This window comes from Equus caballus, chromosome 31, assembly GCF_041296265.1.
Source record: "Equus caballus isolate H_3958 breed thoroughbred chromosome 31, TB-T2T, whole genome shotgun sequence".
NCBI classification, from domain to species: domain Eukaryota; kingdom Metazoa; phylum Chordata; class Mammalia; order Perissodactyla; family Equidae; genus Equus; species Equus caballus.
The window spans coordinates 16,417,679-16,427,456 of NC_091714.1; the positions used below are offsets into that span (position 1 = coordinate 16,417,679).

The window sequence follows — 9,778 nt, forward strand, 5'->3', positions numbered from 1 at the left end:
CATCAGGCGTTTTCCTGCTTTGAATCTCTCCATCTTCTTCTTCCGGTAATGGGCAGAGAAAGCAATTGGCCCTTAAGGATTTATGTGACTAAATCAAATCTGTGGATAATCTCCTTATTTTAATGTCAACTGAGCCACAGGATATAACATAATCAGGCGAGTGGTATCTCATTATATTCACAGGTTCTCGGAATCAGGGCATGGAATTTTAGGAGCCATTTTCAGAATTCTGCCTACCACAATTTCTTAAGGTGACCCTGACGACTTTGTTACTTAACCTCTATCGGTCTTAGTTTCTTCATGCATACAATAGAGTAAATTCATACCTTGAAGCATCATTGCATTGATAACTAAAATAAGATAGACATTGTGCCTACAACATAGCAGATATGCAACAAATGTGAATGCCCTTTGCCTGACATCTCACAGCCTCTATTGTACATTGAAAGCCTGGCTAGCTCCTAATGCCAGAGAAAATTTTCTGCAGAAAGAGGATTGGGTCATCTGCCTTACAAGTTTGGATGTTCTTTTAGAGTTTTATGCTACTGTATTGCATAAGCAAGTTTTGATTTCTCCTAAGTAGTTGGAGACTGATATTTGCTGCGTGTAGGCATAAATTAAGAACTTGGACCAGAGAAGAACCTCCCAGAATTCCACCTCGGGGTGTCTGTGTCTGATCTTTAAAAAAAACAAGAATGTATGTCTCGGCAGTAGCAGTAACTTCTTGGTAGTGGTGGTGGGTAAGACAAAAACAGGAATTTATATATAATTGCTGGAGTTTAGTTTGTCCTGCAAATTTTATGGGTAAATTCCTTCAAAGCCTACCTGCTTTTAAGACTGCAGAACTTGGTGAAAGAAAGCGTGTTTTCCCTACTTTAGTTGTGAAGACATCATAATGCTTGCACTGTGATGTTTCATGCATTCCCTCCATGCAACAGTAAGTTTTTATAGAGCCCCCTTCTTTACTAATATGAATTTCAACAAAAGAGCCAACAGCCCTTAAATCCATCAACTGGTCATAAATCTAAGCAGCTGCATTATGAGTCAGAGATCAGCGCAGTGAATGGGCTACTGTGTTTCCACCCGGGAGATGGAGCACACCCTCTCTGAAATGGTCATTCTCCCTTCAATCAGTAACGTTCAGGTTAAGGGGAAGTCAGAACGGCAGCTCTTCACGAGTCTTCAAAGGCAAGGTGGTAAGGAGAGGTGATGGGGGATCCGCAGACCTGAACGTGGATGTTAGTCAGAAAGGGGTAGCTCTTATTGTGAATTTCAAGCTTCCTTTCAACTACTTACTATCCTTCATTTCTCCAGTAATAGAAAGGAATTAGTAATTTCTGTGTATTAATATTTGCCTCAGAAGAGTCTGTTCAGGGTTAACGTTATAGCATGAAAAAATGCTTTGCATGGAGCATATTATCTGGGGATTATGCATTTTCTGTGTTCTACTCCAGGGCCTAAGCCATTGATAACGACTAATGACATAGTCTCAGAGGAGGACAGAAAAAAGAAATGTGATGTACGCTAGTTCAACCACATGAGCCAGAAATCTTCCAATCCACAAATGTTCTTTACCCACTCAGGTTAGTAAAGTCTGGATTAAATAAAACCTTGGGAAATGGGATATTATGGCTTACTGAAATTTTGGGTCACCAGAACTTCTGTTCCTTTGCAATACACCGTATAGAAAACCTTTAGACATACCAGTGCCTTAAAATGCCATCTTAAGATAATTGGGTCTTTTTCTCACTGATCCAGGTATTGTGGTAGCTCATGGTTGCCTGTCTGAATATTCATTCTTACTGTGTAACGCTGAGGAAGATCGTCCCGAGGGCAGACTGAACCGATGCTCAGGGCTCATCATAGAAGTCACTTTGAAAAATTGCCTGTGTCTCTGATGGGTTAGTTTCTTTTAGTTTACTGCTTTCTCCATAAATGGAACACAGACAATTAATCCACTATGAAACCAAGGTCTATTTAGTATCTGGATGACTGACATGTGCTCCAACACCCCACTGTCTAGCACTGTTTAATACTTTTTAAAAAGGACAAAAATATATACTATGTACTATAGAGTGTATGAAAGAACATGGGAGGTGGAAAAGAAAATTTAATAACAACCACTGTTTATTCAGATATTTCTGTATTGCTACGTATTGCTAAGTGTTTGCCTGGATTATTTCATTTAGTACAACAGAGAAGCTTATGAAAGAAATGTCACATCGTGGTTGCCCTCACCTCCAATTTACTGATAAAGAAATGGAGGACCAGAAAGGTTGGGAATTCCCAGGGCCACCCAGCGAGAAGGTGCTGGGGGGCTCAGATTTGAGTGCAGTTCTATGTGACTCTGATTCCGTAATGCTGGTGATGGATGTGCTGTGAAGCGATGTGTAACATAATGGCATGTAATAACCTCCTGGTAGAAGGGAAGCTGCACTTTCAAGGCAGGCTGAACTCCCTGAAAGGCCTTTTCTTCAGAAGAGGAAACCACACCAGACGGAGAAGTGACGTTATACGGAGACCCTTTGGTTGGGCTTGGTCTAGACCCAGCTTCTGATGGGGTGTGGCCTGGGGCCTGCCAGCCTCTGGGGGGTGCGTGGAGAGGCCATAATCCTTGTCATCGCTGGCTGTAGCTGCTGGAGAGCGGCTGTCAGGCAGCCACTTGGGGTAAGCTGCTGAGAACAGGGGGCTCATTCTTCTACTCAGCCAGACATGAGGTGGGATGGGTGGGAGGCTGGGGCGGAGGACAAGAGTGGTGTTCTGCCCGGGAAGGAGCTGTGTAGACCAAGGGTGAAGATGATGTTCTATGAGGCACTGCCACGCTGCCCCTCCTTGGCTTTCTGAGAATGACAGTATTGGTTTAAGTGGGCAAATGCTGTTATTTACACAGAGTTCTACCATGTATGCCTTCTGAGATGCTCCAGAGGCACCCACTGGGTGTGCTTGTCACTCTGAGGCGTGATAAAGGAAACACCAAGCCCATTGCCTTCACTCATCCAGTTTAGAGTACGCTGGAGATAACTATTTTAACATAAATCTTGAACGGTTTAATGTGAAGCTTTAAAATTAAGCAAAAGTTACAGTGGAGTATAGTGGAAATATTGTCATTTACAAGACTGGCATAACAGAAAGTGTTATTTCAGAATAGCATAATCCTCTCTCTTTTAAAATGGATTTTCCTGATGCTGCTGCATCAGATTGGACCTCAGATTCCAGAATCCGCAGCGCTGTCTCACCACTCACTCCCATGCAAGAGGGCAGCTGTAGGAGTCAAAGGACCTTCTGACATCCAGAGCCAATGCTGCCTTTGGCCAGCCATTGGAACACCGTCATCAGACATGGTCCATGTACTGATGAGGAACCGTGCTTGGTGCTAAGCAGAGATGCATCACTTCAAGGACAAGAGAGACAGCTGGGAAAATTGCTCTAGAGGATTATAAAGTCACATCAGAAATAGAATCTCTGAGAAAGGGTGGAAGGTAAAATCATTTTCCCTTCGTATAGCAAATCTCAGCATCTAAGACCCCCAGATTTCAATGGAAATCCTTTAAAAGAGATGATAGAAGAAAAACATCAGGCACACCTGTTGCATCAATATCACTGAGCTATGGTAATATCCGTGCAGTGACCTCCAGATGGCCTCGTGACTGATGGTAGAGAAGCACCTGAAACCCATTAGAGGATTTTATCATCTTCATAAAACCTGACCCCAAAGCAATTTGTCATTTGCCTTTACAATGAAAGCAGGAGAAATTTTTGTAATATCTGACAATAACCAACATGGACCACGTGGGAATAAAGAGGAAGACAAGTTGCAGCGGGGGATGACGTGCCCTTAGCCTGCCCTCTCATGAAATTCTCACAGGTTAAATGAGCTGTGTCACTGTTGGAAGGCAGAATAAGAATCAGCAGTTAACGCATCCAGAGCGAGAGCTGATCTTCGGCGACAGGTGACATGAAAATGCATTCTGACTTTCTAAGTTTTATGCTATGGGAACTAAGACTTTTAGGAGTCACAGGAAGTACAAAAGAACTTGAGAGTGCTCAAGAGATGCGCTTTATCATCCAAGGGAGGAGTTTTCCTTATTTTAAATTTATTAATAATTCACCTAAACGTTTCCAGTCTAGGAGTTATCTAACCAGTCTGTTTGTCTTTCTTGATGGGAGCCTCTATCTGTAAGGCTTTTGAACCCTGTGTCTCCTGGTGTGAGAAGAGAATTTTGAGTTAAAAGACAGCAAGAGAACTTGCCCAATATCACCATCAAACTAGAGACCTAAGCAAGCTGTGGAGACGAACTCCCGTGCCTGTGAGCTGAGACAGGTTTTTCTTATTGAAAACGTGGGTGCAGGTGTTGGGGGACCCTCACCTTCAGCCCTCCAGTAGTTGGTTGAGAGAGGGTGAACCACTTCTCTATGAGCAGATGGATGACAGCCCTGGCCATCTTGGGTTTCTCCCTCTGCTTATACCTATTTGATGTGCTAACGATTGTGTGGGGTTGGGAGTCTAGCAGAGATTTCCAGAAAGGGGTAAAAAATCCCAGAAGGGAAATACAGAACCAACTTTGTCCTTCCACATCTTCCTGTGCATGGAAGGAAAATCCGAGATTAAGTGGGCAAATACTTTTATTTATAGAGTATGAAAAGCTTCATATGTCCACTGCAGCATGCACTCAGTGTTCTGTTCATTTTCTGTTTTCAGGCTTTTCAAAAACTAATTTCCAAACCACATAAGCAACACATTTAGGTATATAAACAAAGCATGAGTATAAATTTTCTAAGTATGCAAATACATAGGAAAAGTTTCTGGAAATCTCTACAGTAGAATGATAATAATGGCTAACTCGGTAGAAGGGATGAGAGAGGACGGATGGAGGAGCCAGGCTGGAGCAGGGGTTGGTCAAAGGGGACTTTTGCCTTATTTGTAACATTTTAATATTTTACATGGAGAAGACTTTTTACTCATTTGCCTTATTTCTAGAAACCTCTGCAGGCTTGCCAATTATTCCTACACCTCAGCATTCCCCACTTGGGAGTCCAGTTGAAAAATTCAGATTTGGGGAGTTGAGTATATGCTTTTTGACCAAAGGATTATGTTATTAATAAAAGAAAGCAGCCTACTGGAGTTCGATAGAATCAGATTGGTAACACTCGCCATAGAGTCTTTCCACAAATAGATAACAATCCACTCTCTTCCTCCTCCTTGGAGAATGCCGTTCCAAGGCCTGATTTCTGGTCCTAAATAGAAAGCCATTGTTGCAGGCTCCACTCAGTCTAGTTGCAAGGACAGATAGGAGGCCTGGAAAGTCCCTCCATCCACTTAACACAGAACAACTGATTCTCGGAACCAGATGGGAAACGGAGGTGGGGCAACACGGAAGCCAGCCAGCTCCCTTCACCTTGGCCTCCCTGCTTCCCAACCAGCTCCTCACTGCTGGAGGCGCCATGTCCTCCCAGCCTGGCCCAAACCCTGCCCTCCCTCTGGCTCCTACTGCTCTTTTCTATGCACCTCGTGCTCTAGCCAAAGGAAACCACCTCCTGTTTCCTGAATGTTCCCATGCTTTCCTGGAGCATGCCTTGTTCACGCCTATTCTTCTGCCCACTGAAATCCTGCTTGTCCTTCAAAGCACATCTCCAGCGCCAGAGTCTTTCTGAATCTGCCCAACCAGACGTCATTTCCTCCTCCTCCGACCCCTGTCCTCATCCGAAGCTTCTCCACGTCTAGTTAGAAATGCACGTGTCTCGTTCTCCCTGAGTGAGTGTGAGCCCCGTGAAGGCAGGGTGGTGTTTGAGCTCACATTCCATTCCTCTGTCCTTCCCATATGCGACGCCTCATTCTAGGATCTGGAGAAATAAAAATGGACAAGGAATTGCCCCATTCTCCTGGAGCTCATACTTTGGAGATTTCGGTAATTACAATGCTGTTGGGTTAGGACAATGTACCCCCAGCTCTCAAATTCACAGACTCTGTTCACTGGAGGCCCTCTAGGAACACAGGAGCCTGACCTCTTCTTTGCAAACTCTGAAACTTCTCGAAACTGAGAAGAAGACTCATTCTGCACAGGGTCAATGGACCCGGGTAGGATGCCGGAGGGGAGCCCACCTTTCCAGTGGAGAGGGAAGAGAGCAACGTAAAATGACGCAGAGATGAGCAATTCAGTCATGGAAGCAGAATCAGTAACTTACCCATGTGATCACTGGGGAGACCAAGAAGCATGCAAGTCTCTCTGCTCCCTGGTGTGTGTGTATGCATGTACGTGTGTGTGTATGCATGCACGCGTGTGCGTGTACACGTGTGTATGTGTGTGTGTCTGAAGAGAAACAGCTGTTGGAAACCCATGGTACTTCAAGTCCTCACATCGCCTTCCTTCCTGGATGGGTTGGGGGGCCCAGCTCTGGCCACAGGACTGCTGGGTCCTGTGGGCCCTTCCCACCAGTGGCTTTAAGGCCTGGCCCCCATTTCAGGGTAGATGGAAGATGGAGACTCCAGCCTCCACCTAGCTCCTTGCTGTGGGCACTCTTAAAAACATATTTGGCCTTTAGGAGAATAAAAGAGAAATGAGATGGAGCTAGGCTGTGCCCCGGGGAGCTGGCAGGTGAGGGTAGAGATGAGAAGGATGTAGTTCTGGCGGTGTCAGTGTCCCAGAGGAGAAAACTGCCACTGGCCTTGTGTAAAGTACCTTGCACGGTAGTCAGGCATCTGGCTGAGAGTGGACTCTGGAGTCTGAGTGCCTGGGTTCAAATCCTGGTTCTGTCACCTACTGGCTGGCAGCCCTGTGACAGTTAATTTAATGACTCTAGGCTCCAGTTTCTGCATCTGTGAAATGGGGACAGTCCATCCTCATAAAGTTGCTGTAAAGGCTTAAATGAAAGTGCTTAGAGCAGCACTTGGCACAGAGTGAGTAATCCATAAATAGTAGCTGTTCTGATTAGAATGGGATGCAATGAATCCTAGATCGCATCTTCTCCTTCTCATTAATCTTGTATGACCAGACCAAATTCAGCCATTGACAAGGATAGCATTAAGCACAGTCCACCTGACTAGGGAGTGCTTTTTCCTCCTTTGGACTAATTCCAAACCTCCCCCACCTCCCCTCAGGCGTCCAGGACCCCCTGTAGTCTCCTTGGCTGGTTAGGTAAGGTACTCCTTCTGGGTACCCATCCAAGGATGCCCACACTAGACAGAACTCTAATTCTGGAGCTAGCGCAACAGCATTTATCTACCCCCTTAGAACTTTATAAACTTAGAGGACAAAAGCAGTGTCTAATTGCTTCCTTTCTTTTTTTTTTTTTTTCCTTTCACAAATATTTTTTAACAGGTTCTTCTTCCGTGTCAGATGCACAAACATTTGTTCATCATCTGTGTCCTTCTCTAGAAAGCTGTTTTTCTTAGTTGGAAAGGAGCTAGCATTCATTCGTGCCCGTGAGTTTCTCCTTTTGGCCTGAAACTCTTGCCTTATCTAAGTGATGGTGACATTTTAGGTGTCGTGTGTTGGCTAGAGAGAGAGACGTTTTCGAGAAGGAGGTATGAAACTGGTCCAGAACGGTTCCTGCCAGCGCTTGGATTTCACACCACAAAGGCAACCCGGGACTCTGCTTTTGTAAAAGTCACCGTTGGCACTCAGACCCACTGACCAGGCTCCATTTCCTGCCAAAGGGGATTTGACATAAAATTAGTGCAACCTCATTTCAATCAATTTTAACCAATATTTTTATATTCTAAAGCACAATATCTGTAATATCCTGGAATATTGAACAAAAATGAAATTTTGGCTTTGGTTTATACACGTAAGCATAGAGCAATTTGGCGCCTTTCTGTTTGGTTTAATTGCATTTTTACAAATATAATTTGATCGCATTAGAATAGATTTGTAAAAGGACAGATTAGGAAAGACGAGGATGGCAAGGAGTGAATAAACCGGGAGATTGAAGAAAGCTGACATCAGAATCATAAGCACTATAGTCTACGAGGCAATTCCTCATAAGTACTTCATTTGAGGCTTAGAGGACATAAGCGTTATCTGACCCATTTTATAGATGGGAACACTGGGGTGCGGGGGTATCTGGCTTTCCACGAGGACTTGAATTTTTATAGATGCCATACTTAGTGCCTATGCCATACTGCCTCTCGAAGGAGGTAGTGAGGGTAGAGGCGGATAGGAGACGGGTGCCAACAAGCTTGAGGTGAACACAGAGGGTGCTGGCATTGGGCCAGCAGGAAACAAAGCCAGAACTGCTGCTGACCAGCTGCCAGCACAGCTGTTATAACTGCCACACCTCTCTGTGAAGGGCCTAGTGGGCCGGGCTGGCCTGGGCTATCCTGGTCTGCCTTCAAACCCAGGCTGCAGCCTGCTCTCTGTGGACTTGTCCCATTGCCCCATCACCGGGAAAACCAGGAAAAGATATTGCTGTCCCCTAAGTGCTGAGAGACCTCCTCCACCTCCACCCCTGCCTCCCGCTTCTGACCTTTTCACCCCAGAGGCACCCTGCAGTGCTCTGCAATAAAGTTATGGATTATTCAGTGACCGTTCCCCTGCTCTGCTCCTGCTGGCTGACATTGCTGACCACTGGGCCCTGAGCTGGGTCAGTGCACAGTCTGGAGTGATCCCTGGTGACGCTGGGAAATGAACCTACGACCTCTTCTTGCCGAGGGTCAGTGAACTTTCTGGTGGTGCACGGGTCCATCAGAAAAAAGTCAGCAGGGCCAGCCGGGAAAAGTGCTGACAACTGTGGGCATTTGCAAAGCAGCCTCCTCACACGGAAGACTGATAGCTATCTGTCCTTATCTCAGCTTTCCCAGCTTCCACAGCCCGGCCCTTTACTTTGAATAAGCAAATTGACATTGAGGTCATCTTAAATTAACCAATCATATTCCCCAGGTCATTTTCTCAAGGAAAGAGTTGAACCCAAAGAAGGGTGTGTATCCTTTGAAAGGATCATAAGTCTATGCTTCTCTTGGTTTTTCTTTCCATTTTTCTCTTCCCTGTGTTACTTATGCTTTTATACTCATCCTATTGTCTTTCATTTATATTTATTTTTCTATTTGTATATTTAATTGAATATGTAGTCATACTCTCCTGATATATTTATAAATACTACCCTACTTACACAAATACTATGTGTTGAGGTACGTGCTCAGAGCTGTTACACATACAAGGAGAGGTCTTTGCCCCTAGGAGAGTCTGGTTTGATCAGGCAGCTAGAATACACGCGCAAACATCCACGCGACAGATAGGATGCAATAAATATCACAAAAGGGACATGAAGACATTGCTATCGGAGTATAGAGGAGAGTAAGTCCGTGTTCAGACTGGACCCACTTTCAGACGAAGTGATCAGGGAGGCTCAGGAGGTATGACATTTGGTCCATGAACTGACCATTGATGACTGAGGTGGCCTGGCACTGGGTTCTTTCGCAGGGTCTGGTGCAAAGTGACACCTCACACATTCCAGGTAGAAAGAGCAGCGTGAATAAGAATGTGGACACAGTGAATGACAAGCAGCCTCGTTTTCCTTCACTGTTTCTTTTGGCAAATGTTTATTGAGCATCTACTGTGAACCAGGCAGGCATGGCTCTAGGTGTTGAGGATCCAGGAATAAAATAAACGCACACAGTTCCTGCTGTCACTGGCCTTACCTTCTGGTGGCAGGAGAAAGACACTCAACAAAGAAAACTATAACATACCAGGTGGTGTTAGGCACTGAAAAGAAACGCAAAGCAGAATACAGGGGCAGAGAGTGACAAGGGAAGTGTTATGTTAAAGAGGGTAGTTGGGAAAAC

The 9,778-nt window shown here is 45.0% G+C and overlaps 1 long non-coding RNA gene across 2 annotated transcripts; it reads left to right on the top strand.

The window, feature by feature from the left end:
- The first annotated feature begins 1,046 nt into the window (after positions 1-1,046).
- LOC111771400 (uncharacterized) lies at positions 1,047-9,110 on the top strand. Of its 2 annotated transcripts, XR_011434354.1 has the most exons (4): positions 1,066-1,196; positions 1,455-1,583; positions 1,759-1,901; positions 7,317-9,110. It is a non-coding gene; the product is annotated as an uncharacterized lncRNA (long non-coding RNA). The 2 variants fall into 2 exon arrangements; XR_002805216.2 differs by lacking the exon at positions 1,759-1,901 and having other exon boundaries at positions 1,047-1,196.
- Positions 9,111-9,778: the final 668 nt, after the last annotated feature.